This window comes from Parambassis ranga, chromosome 21 (assembly GCF_900634625.1).
Source record: "Parambassis ranga chromosome 21, fParRan2.1, whole genome shotgun sequence".
Lineage (NCBI taxonomy): Eukaryota > Metazoa > Chordata > Actinopteri > Ambassidae > Parambassis > Parambassis ranga.
In genome coordinates, this window is record NC_041041.1 from 18,957,415 (window position 1) to 18,968,428 (window position 11,014).

An 11,014-nucleotide genomic window follows, 5' to 3' on the forward strand; every position below is an offset into this window, starting at 1 on the left:
TCAGGAGATGGGAGAAAGTTGTAGAATGACAACCATCACTGCAGCCCTCCACCAGTTGGGGCTTTATGGCAGAGTGGCCCGACGGACTAGCTACCACCACACCACCAATATAAAAGATACTCACTGCTGAGACCTGACAACTGTATCAGAGCATATGTGGATGACAGCTTGACATCATTGACACATGATGACAGTCATGATGACATAATTGTGAACATTTTGGACTTTCACACGTAAATGAGTGAATGAGTGAGTCAGCGCTCTGGCACATCATGCCATGTCTTATTGGTCACACTACAAAGTTTCATAAAGTGGGGGGACTACACTTCATAAAGTGCCACTCAAGAGAAAGCACTTCAGTCCTTGCTGCTGCTAAGTGCTATTTGACCTTTGTGAAGCAGTGGCAAAATCCTGCAGAGGAAAAACCAAAGTGATGCTACTGTATGTGAAATTTGTATGGAGTGGGTAACAAGCCTGCAGGTTGATTGGATTAAGGATTGCCAGACAATGTGTGAGGTTGTAGATGGAGAGCAAATGATGATCTGATTCATTCTGTACTCCCACAGTTTTTGGCAGAGTTACAAATGCTACAAGAGTTTGCCTCAGCTTTCAAAAAACTCCCTTGCTCTCTTTGAAAAACAGGGAAAATCTGCATATGCTTATGCACATAAGTCGCTTCTTCTGAGAGGAATACACTCAGACACTTTAAAATCTAGCTGAGGAGCAGGAGCTATATCCCAGCAGACATGTGACACTCATGCCTATGCATAAACAAGTGGATATATTGTGTCATGATAAAGTCGCTCATCAGTCTGAAGCCAAAGCACAACATATTTAACATATTCACAATCAGTTTTTTAATTACTTCCCAATGAAAAGACACATGTTCATGCTTCATGGCCAGAATGACACATATGGTCATATAGTCTGATGTTTTCAGGGAACAGACAGAAGGAGGCTGCACTCTAACCAAAGAGTCTGGAGGTTGTGTCACCCTTTACACTGTTGGTTTATGTTTATTAAATTAAAATAAAATAAAAACACACATACACAAATGTTTTATATTCACTTGTGTTTAGGTTACACATTAAAAACTACGGGTTAAGGTTAGGCCATTAGTTCAGGTAAAAATCAGAGTTTGGGTTAAAATACCATTCATAACACTTCCTGTCTGTGCTGCCATTTTCAGCTTCTATGGTGATGAGTCCCACCCCCAACAACACATATGGTGTGTGAGTGGCAGACATACTGCATGATGATGAGTGTTCTTCCTGAACAGAACAGTTAAAAAATCAGGCAAGTGATCCGGCAACTGAGCAGAGGATATGATGCAAACTTTAAGCTTTCAAGGAACCATTAATAATAATAAATAAAAAAATGGTGGTCATTTAAAAAAAGAAAGAAAAAAACAGGCAACTATTTCAGTATGTAAACAAGATGAATCATACTTTCAAAACAAAAATGTAAAATTATTTTTTTCAAAAAGCCTTTTTCTTAAAGCTGCATCTTGAAAAATCGTCTAATCAGAGTCATATATTCGAAACAAGGGGCAATAATCATGTGTGAGACAGCATGCACACCTAAAGCACACCTTGTGACTTATCTGTGACTATTGGTGCTAATGTTGCCACCTCCCACACACCATCCCACACACACCCACACCACTTGTGAGCCTTTGCACATAAGTATGTCACATTTATATTACATTCTTAGACTCTGTATCTCTTTTTCTGAAGATTGACCTGCAATATAGGAGGTAGTGATGTGAATTTCAGCTCCTTTAAAGGTAGGGTAAGAGATTTCATTCTGATGCACTTTTTGTTAAATTAGTGTAACTTCTCTTTACAATCTGATAGCAACCAATTAGTTCAGCAGTTTTGCTTTAAAATGAAGAATATGAATCATCTGTGGAAGCTATAAAAACGCTAAAAACATCAGCCAATCGTACGAGGTGCCCCTGCACGTATAGATGGCTGGTTGTCACTCTCTTCCTGCTCTGCACGCACCAGAGAGGTACGTGCATGATGGCCGAAGTCACAGACTGGTTGGGGGGAGTGGCTTCAGGGTGAGCTCCGAGAGAAAGGGGCATGTGTTTACTTTCAAAATCTGGCTGACTCTCACTGAGTTTTCAAAATGTCCTACCCTACCTTTAAGAGAGACGGTCACTAAAGTAGCTCCTCAGAATTTTTGTTGCCTAAATTCATTCATTACCAAAATAAATTATAATAAATAAATTAATAAAATTAAAAAAAAAGTACAAAAACAATACTCAAATCAATTTGACAAAAAGATGCAATGACTGATTGTATGTAGGCTAAATTACATATAAAATATTTGTTTAATGAAAATGAAATTAGAGAATCACACAGGTTCACTGCACTGATAGATGTACAGCTCTAATGTGCGTGTGCAGCTGCTTAATGTGAGATTTTAACCTTGCAAACTGCACTGCACTGATGTTTTCTGCATTTCCTCGAGTCTCGACTCATTTTCTCACCTGTGCATAGTGTTGTCTCTGTAGTGGCTGTTCTCTTTTCTCTCTTTCTTATTTGTGCCTCCCTCCCTCCTGTTTTTTTTTCTGTGTGTGTGTGTTGTGTGTGTGGCTGGATGGATGGATGGATTGATAGATTATTTTATATCAATACTATACAATATGAGCCCTGACATGATTACACATGGATTTCATCAGAAGAGCCTGATGTCAAGTCAGCGTTGCCTTAGAAACACAGTGTCCAATTCAGGCCAGACCGCAGGATAAGGTGTCCTGAAACTGGATGTGACTTCTCAAACTTGAAATGTCGAGAATCAGATCTTAAAACACAGAGGAAAGCAATATTTCAAATATGATAAAATGCGGCCGCGCCGTACACAACGACAGGCCGATAAGTTGTTTTGAAAGTCCACATGGACAAATCACGATGTCAGGCCTCTTCAGTTAGAAGTTCCATTTTATTAAGCCTTCAGGCGTGTTGTTTTTTCTTTTATTTCCTGAATGTTATTCCAATCTATTCAAACACCACATACTTTCTTCAGTTTATAACAAATGAAAGCATGCTGTTGTGTGCAGAGACAGAGTACCCTTGTATCCATTTCACAGTCTGCTTTTGCTGGAGTGTTTCTGCAGCTCTAAAGAAGCACATTTCTCATCATAAAATGCAGATAACTCATCCAACCAAAACTTCTGCTCGACCTTATGCCTCATATTGCCTAGAATGTTCTCCTTTAAAAATGCATGGTCTTTTTTTCAGAGACACCTCATTGCATTTGGGACCTCATTTGCATTACTGTCTCCCCATCATGTTGTAAAGTGAGGTTGTGCTGAAAATGGGAAAGAAATGTTTTAGGAGTTTTTCATATTCCATTATAATAGCACAAAGATCAAATGAATGACTATGTGAATAATATTTCCGGCTAAGGAAACGCTTTTTTTTTTTTTTTAATAACACTTTCTTGCCTAATTTACTCACATTGCATGTCTGCATTTGTAAGGCAATTCTGTTGCAATACCAGCACAAAAAACTGTATTTTTTTCTTCAAACATACTGTCTCTGCCTCGCTGCCTGCTGAGATTATATGATATGACATATGACGTACCGATGCACTTATTTGTTCATCAATGTGGCATAAACAACGTTCCTGGTTTCCATAGTCACAGAATGGAAAATACAAACAACATGATGTGATTCATTAACACTATCTCTCCAATATGATTATGTTAATTATGCTACAATATTGTGATGACTGTCCTTTTGAATTTTTTATGTTATTGAACATGCATGAAGTTTACATGCTTACAAATTCGGTACATGAGGTCACAGTGATGTCACAAACTAGTGCTTGACCATCAGTGCGGAAGAAAGGTCCTTGTTAGGTTAAAGAGAGTAGTAGATAAAGAAAGTAGGGTGGCGTGGTTGCAGCATGGCGTGGCGGCTATTGTGCTTTTTCTTTTCTTGGACTGACAGAGAATTTTTGACTCTACCTTTGACTCAATAGTCCATCTAGTGGTACACAGAGGTACTGGATTATTGTACAACACAACTTGTTATTACTGATTGTTTTACTTCCTGCCTTCAATAAAAATACATTTGTCAGACAAGATAAGTTAACAGAGTGAAATTATTGAAACATATTTCATATTTCACAACTGCTGAACATTTTCCAAGAGTCAAATATGAACGATGTTTCCCACCAGCAAACGTTAACTCCAACATTGTCTGACTTTGAGCCCCTGTCTTTTTATCTCATCACCTAAATACCTCGGGAATATCTTGCAGCTGCATGAGTCACTATGCAAACCTGTCATTATATATAAATAGAATGCAATATTCAGCTTTTTATTTCTCTAGAGTCAAAGGTCAGCAGAGGTAAAAGAGAGGAGTAAATGCTTTTCAGCTACATAACTCACAGAAGTTAACTGAATTCTTTGGTTTTTGTATTGCCATAATTATGCTGAACAGGTAGTGTTGATGAATTGAGCTGTGAATATAAACTACAGGTCTGACGGCTAAAATAATGAGTTGAGATTTGAGCTGTGAAGAGTGTTTATATAAGCAATGCTAAATGAACATTTAATCTTACAGAAACAGTAAACAATAAAGTGTCCATGTCTGTACTGTTTTGTGTGAAGGTGTCACTCTATTCAGTATATATATATATATTTATTTTGTAAGAAGAATAACTTGAGACAAGCTACCACAGCTGCAGGATATGTGATATAATATATAAATGAGGTCGCTTTCTTGCTGACTTTTAAGATAATGACATAGATAAGTATAAATCAGTTTAAACCTATTCCCCATTTCTTTAGTTTCATTTATTTTAATACAAGAAAGGCTTATCTAAGTTCATTTGTCAGCACCTTCACTGTGCATTTTCATAGCCAAGACTAATGCAGACTGAAACCACTTCCCTCCTTATTTAGATGCAGAGCATTACATAACGGATGACCTTCAGCAGCTGTCTCAGTGTTTAGATGCTCTGTTAGAGAGATAATTACCATTCATTTGAGCAGTAAATGCATGTCCCTTCCTATATGTTTATGATGTCTGTGTCTCCTGCACTTATGTCTCCTGTGTCTTATCAGTGTGTGCGGTGTGAGGAAGTCAGATTTTAATCTCAAGCCCAGTCTGTTATGTGACACCTGAGAAAATCTATAGTGTTGATATTCCTGGAGGACATATACCACTTAGTTTAGCAGCAGGTATGGTGAAAAATGTCAATAATACCTCACTCTGACAACATAAGTGTTAACATTAACAAGGGCATGTTGGTAAGAATCAGTACTTTGTGTTATACAGCTTTGGTCCAGAGAATTAAAAATCCAGCCATCCCTCTCCCGGGCCTCAGTCAGTCCACAGTTCATGTATAACATGTGCTCGCTGCCGTGCTCCTTCACTATCTTTGTGCAATGGAGGTGTGGTGTGATAAGCTTCTTCGGACAGCTCCCTGATGAATGGCGGTCGTGCACCGAACAGGAAGAACATTGGATTAAAGTTTGGGGTGTTGTATCTGAGCGTGATGGGCTACCTCCCCATTTTCTTGTTCTGTGTGTATGTGGTCACTATCTGATCCATCATGTTGACTTCCCCTTTCACTCTGGACTGCATTACCTCTGACTTTCACTTCATGTTGTCCTCCACCACTTGGACGGCATGCGTGCTGAGAATTTTTTTGGTACACCACATCAAAGTGGTGTGAGTGATTGATGGATCTAGATTGTTTCATATGGTCAATAAATTAAATTAAATTACATTTTAATTTAAAAAATAGCACTTCATAATAAATGTAGAGTAAAATACATAGCATGCAAAGATATTAAAAATCATGAAACTAAACTGTGAAGTTGAGTTAATGAATTATTTAAATTGTGTGTCTGCCGTTTCATTATGAAAAACCTCCTGAATCCTCTGGGTCACCACTCTTGAAAAATGAGTTGGTCAAACTCGGGCAGACTTTCTAATTTCTTTCACTGCACCTCCGGTCTCAAAGTGCAGTCCTAAGAAAGGAACTCAAATAGAAATATCATTTCAAAATGAGTACTGCTGTAGGATTATGATGATGTTCCATATTAATACACTGGAAAACTGTTGTGTTTGAGTCATTCTTACTTGAGTTCATCTTAAAAAAAACATGTGCTATAAAAATAAAAGGAGTTATATCACATGAATGTAGTCAGAACAACAATAATATTCTGTGTTGCTCAGTACCTAATGTGAAAATCATGCCTGAGGCACGACTTCCTGTGAGTCATCTTACTAATGAGAGATAACATGGATGATAGCACACATACTGAACCTACTGGTAGGCAGATGTTAGAAGAGTGTCTGTTCCACAATATGACAAGAACAATAACAAAGTGACATCTGGATTATTTAAAAGATATAAATGAGTGAAAACAAGTGATTACAGTGATAATGTTACCATCTGCCTGACCGATAGACTAACTGGATCAAATCAGAGGCACAAATACAAGTGATTAGAGAATTTATTCTGATCACCAGGGTTACACAAGGTGAGGCACTGTGTGGATGAGACCTGGAGAAGCTTATGAAAGAGATATCTCTATCTGATACAAACAGTGTTTTTACCCAGTGCAGCTCTGTAAACTGGAAGGTACCGAGAGCTTTAGCCCACATACAGCAAGTTCAACATTGCAGCTCACAGTCAGTAGGAAACAAGGTCGGGGTCATCCAATCAGCATGTGTGCAGTGAGTCATTTGATCTACCCACATGCATCTATTGGAACTTTCTATAGGAATTATTCAAGTTCCCAAGACACAACTGAGAGAACTAGAGCTTTGTATCAATAATGTAAACAGTAATATATTTAACCATGCTCTGCTCGGTGAAAACAAACAGACAGGCAACCAAAACTGACCCCAAAAGATTCAGCCTATAGTTAGCCTACATATATGATGTGTGGCTCTACTGTTTCTGAGCACTGTTCATGCACTTCCTCTCACAAGACACACAAGACTGCAAAACAACAATCTGGACATCCTGCTAACCTCTATAAAGCCCATGGTTTAGGTGGTTTAGTTTTGTCTCGTTTTTTTTTTTTGCAGTTGCATCTGATTGTTTTTCATTGTATTGATTTCATCATGGTTTCATTTCTAAGGTGTTGCTTTCCCCTGTTCCTGTTTTATTTTGAACGTCCTGTTTCCTCTGTGTCTCTGCATGTTTTACTTCCACTTGTGTTGATTACGTGCCACACCCTAACTGTTCTCACCTGTGTCCTGTTATCCCTCTTGTGCCCCCCTTTGTGTGTCTGTGTATTCACCCTGCTTTGCCTCGTGCTTTCAGTGTTTCCTGTGTTGTGTGGTTGTTTTGTGTTTTGTTAGTTTTGGTACCTTTTTGGTTTCAATAAAGTTTTCTTTAATACCTCTGCCTTAGTTGTCTGATGGAGATCTGCACCCAAACTGGAACTCAGTAGCGTTAAATTCTTATGAATTCCCATGACTCGTTTCCATTTAAGTGAGACATTTTATAGAGGGTGCAAAAAAGAAAACGCCAACAGATTCAGGAATGAGCTAATGCGAGAAATGGCTATGAACGGATCTGTCTCATTTTGGTGGTGAAAGGTTCTGAACTGAGATTTAAGTCCAACTTTGCTAAAGAAAGGAGCAACACTGGTGCACTTTAGCACATAAAAAGGCTACGCTCGGGTACAATTGAAGTAATTTAGTTTGAAAATGTGGATTTGCACATTAAATTGTTGAACACACATGGAAGTGGAATGAGTTAGATGAAGTCCCCAGAGTTACATAGTTAAAAGCGGAGTGTAGTTGCTGCTCTTACAGTCTTGCACCTTCCCTGTCAGCTCTCTGTTCTCATTACCTGTGTGATGCATGCTTTCAGAACTCCTCTGTCTTGTGTTGCCACTTTTATCTCATTCTCATTCCTTGTCAGTTTCTATCTGTCATCACTGGCACTCTTTAATCCCAAGAAGAAATGAGACAGAGATTTTTAAGCAGTCATACCTTCTGCTTCATGCTTTTGTTTCAGTCTGGATTTCTCAAATCGGTGTCTTCTCTTTCTCCCTGACATTTTTTTCATCCTTGTATTTATCTACTTTTTACTCTTTCTACCTCATTATTTCCATCTCTCTATGTGCCTCTCTCACCATTCTGCCTCTAGAACCCCTCAGAAAATCACTACGATCTGCCTTTCACTACGGTTACATGTTACATATGCCATTTGAAATTGCTATGCTTGTTGCAACCATGGTAATCAAGCTCTAATTAGACTTAGGAGTGAAAGTCCAGGACAATGGAAGGATTTCCTTATGTCAAAGCAGCTGTAGTTGTGTTTATTTCTATATTTTTTTGTATGGGCACACGTTGGATATGGCTTGTAGCACAGCATACATTGTACTGCACTCCACTTTTTTTTAACTCCACTAAATTGTAGTCTAAGAGGAAGGCCAAAGTCATAGTACCAATAAATGAGAAGAGGTGCACTTAGTGATGAGGTTCTGCTGCAATAAGAAAACCAGGGTTGCAATGCCAATGCCAATACAACCCTGCCATGCAGTGCAATGATGCTAACACATGAGATGCTCTGCACACACAGAATCGTATGAATGAAACAGAACAGAATGCATTTGTGAGGTAAAATCAATGAAGCCTTAACACACACACTGAGAGCTGCTGAGTTATCTGAAATAATACGAGCTGTAAGTAATGATGACTCCAGGAGTGATTGATTGAATGAAGGAGGAGGCATATAGAGGACCAACTGTGGAAAATTGATTAGTGGGTACTATACTGGGTGTTATGATTAGAATTGTGGCCACTATAAAAACATCATCACTATGTTAAATAAAGGGTTTTTATTCCAATAAAATGTATTCCACGAAAATCTACTTATTCAAAAAAACAAAAGATCCTTACAAAAAACAAGTGAATGCAATAATAGGATTTGTTGTGTTGTTTGGCAACGGTGGTCAAAATAATGAAAAAAGAAAAAAAATGTACTTTCTAAAAAGTTTAAAAATAGTTTGTACGGTTTTTTTCTTTTCTTGTCATTGCCTGGTTAGTTGGGTCAAAATTGAACCTTACAACAAGCTTCTCCACCATCTTCTTTCTATTGCCCATTTTTCAAAGAGACGTCTATGGGGACTGACTTTTGAATCCACAGATTTTGCTCAAACTCTCAAGGTATGCACTTGTCACATCCGACTGCTAACGATAAATAAAGATAGACACTTTGAATAAATAAGGCCTAAAACCTGCTGTGTGGTTCATCTACCTGACCTTAGCCTGTTGCAGTAGCTTGCTATGACAAAGCTAACAATACCTAGAAGAAACGTAGTGATAAAATGATCCTTCAATCCACTCTGATCTTGTTTTCAGTGAAAAACCGCTATAATAATTTGTATTATTTCAGTTTGAGGTGCTGACTGGTCCCCCTTCAGTGGGCGGGACTTGAGAGTAAAATTCACATTGACAGAGGCAGACAGTGCTATGATCCCATGGTACACTATTATCCAAGTGATTCTGAATGGGCACTACTATACAGCCGGAGGCAGTGGCACCCTATCTTTAGACATGGCTGTGGCTGCTATAAGAGCATGAGGGAGTCACTGTATGTCAACTGTGATGAAAACAAGGTGATGATGTATGGTTAGTGACACATGAAAAACAAAACTGCTTTATTTGCGGCTGTGTGGATGTTTAAAAAGTGCCTTGTTTTTTTTTCTACATCAAAAATCCTGCAGTGTATTCATTATGCTACACATCAATCTTTTTTCAAATTCCTTATTTCCATCTAAATGGACATATTAAAGTCTGCATTGTATTTTAAATCACAATTTTAAAAAAAAGACCCACTGACTTTCGTTTCATTTCATTTTCCACTTAACATGCAAAATGCTTGTTCAGTCATTCAAATTGTCTTTTAGAAAATTGCTTTTCGCTGCTTTGAAATATGTGTTTGTTGTAAATGCATCAGGCTTTCCACTAATGAGAGAGGATCCACTGTCGGTGCAGTGCTGACCCCCAGTGGTAAGACCCACAAATACCACAAACATAACAGTTACGGTGGATGATGATGGATGATTTTGTGAACCCCACCTTCCTGATCCATGTTAAAAATACTAAATATAGGAGCCATCAGGTGGTTTTCCTTCATTTGCCATGGAAAATACAGTATATTCATTTTTAATAAACCTGAACAAGATCTTGTAGTTCTTCACACCACCTCCTTTTATCAATTTCACTCTAAATGGAACATGAATGTAATCAATTAGAGACCTGGTACCTATTCTGTGCGCCAGGTTGCCTCAATTCCCAGAGGGCTTGAAATCAATGAGGCAAAATGATGCTTTCAGCATTCTCACACCACTGAGCTAGATGCATCTTGACGGCCCTGAAGATTAATGAGGGGGAGGCTTCTGCTGAACAAGCAAGAAACACACAAGGTGATGTTAGTAGCAGCTGTTAACAAGACTACGGTCAGAGGTAGGTGAAAAGCTATGCGTTCCAACATCATGTGAAAAAAACAAACACAGTGAATCTGTGGAATGAGTAAAGTCACAATACTCTTTTTTTATTGAAATATAATCGACCCCTGAGGCTAGATAAAAAGGCCACAGTTTGTTTGTGCCTCGTCTAGCTCCTCAGTCTGACACAGCCATTTAGAAACACAGCAGACCTGTCAAAAATCACACATTACACAACTGGTGTAGAAACTTCAATTTTTTTTTAACTTAAAAAGTTTACACAACAAATTTTCAGGATGCACGAAACTGAAATTTTAAAAAAAAATTGCTACCTCTCCAAATAAAAGTGCACAATTTTGCTCACATATAACCCAGGGTCAAATCACTTTCAGCATTTATATTTGGTAAGTTTATGATGATTTATCCAGCTGTATACAGGACCTCAAAGTTAAAACTCAGAGAAAATAATGGATGCACAACATTATTGGTATGACATCGTTATATTATACCATAAAATGAAATATCAGAATGGAGATATTAGCAGAGACATTGACTTTAAACTTTAAAACTCAG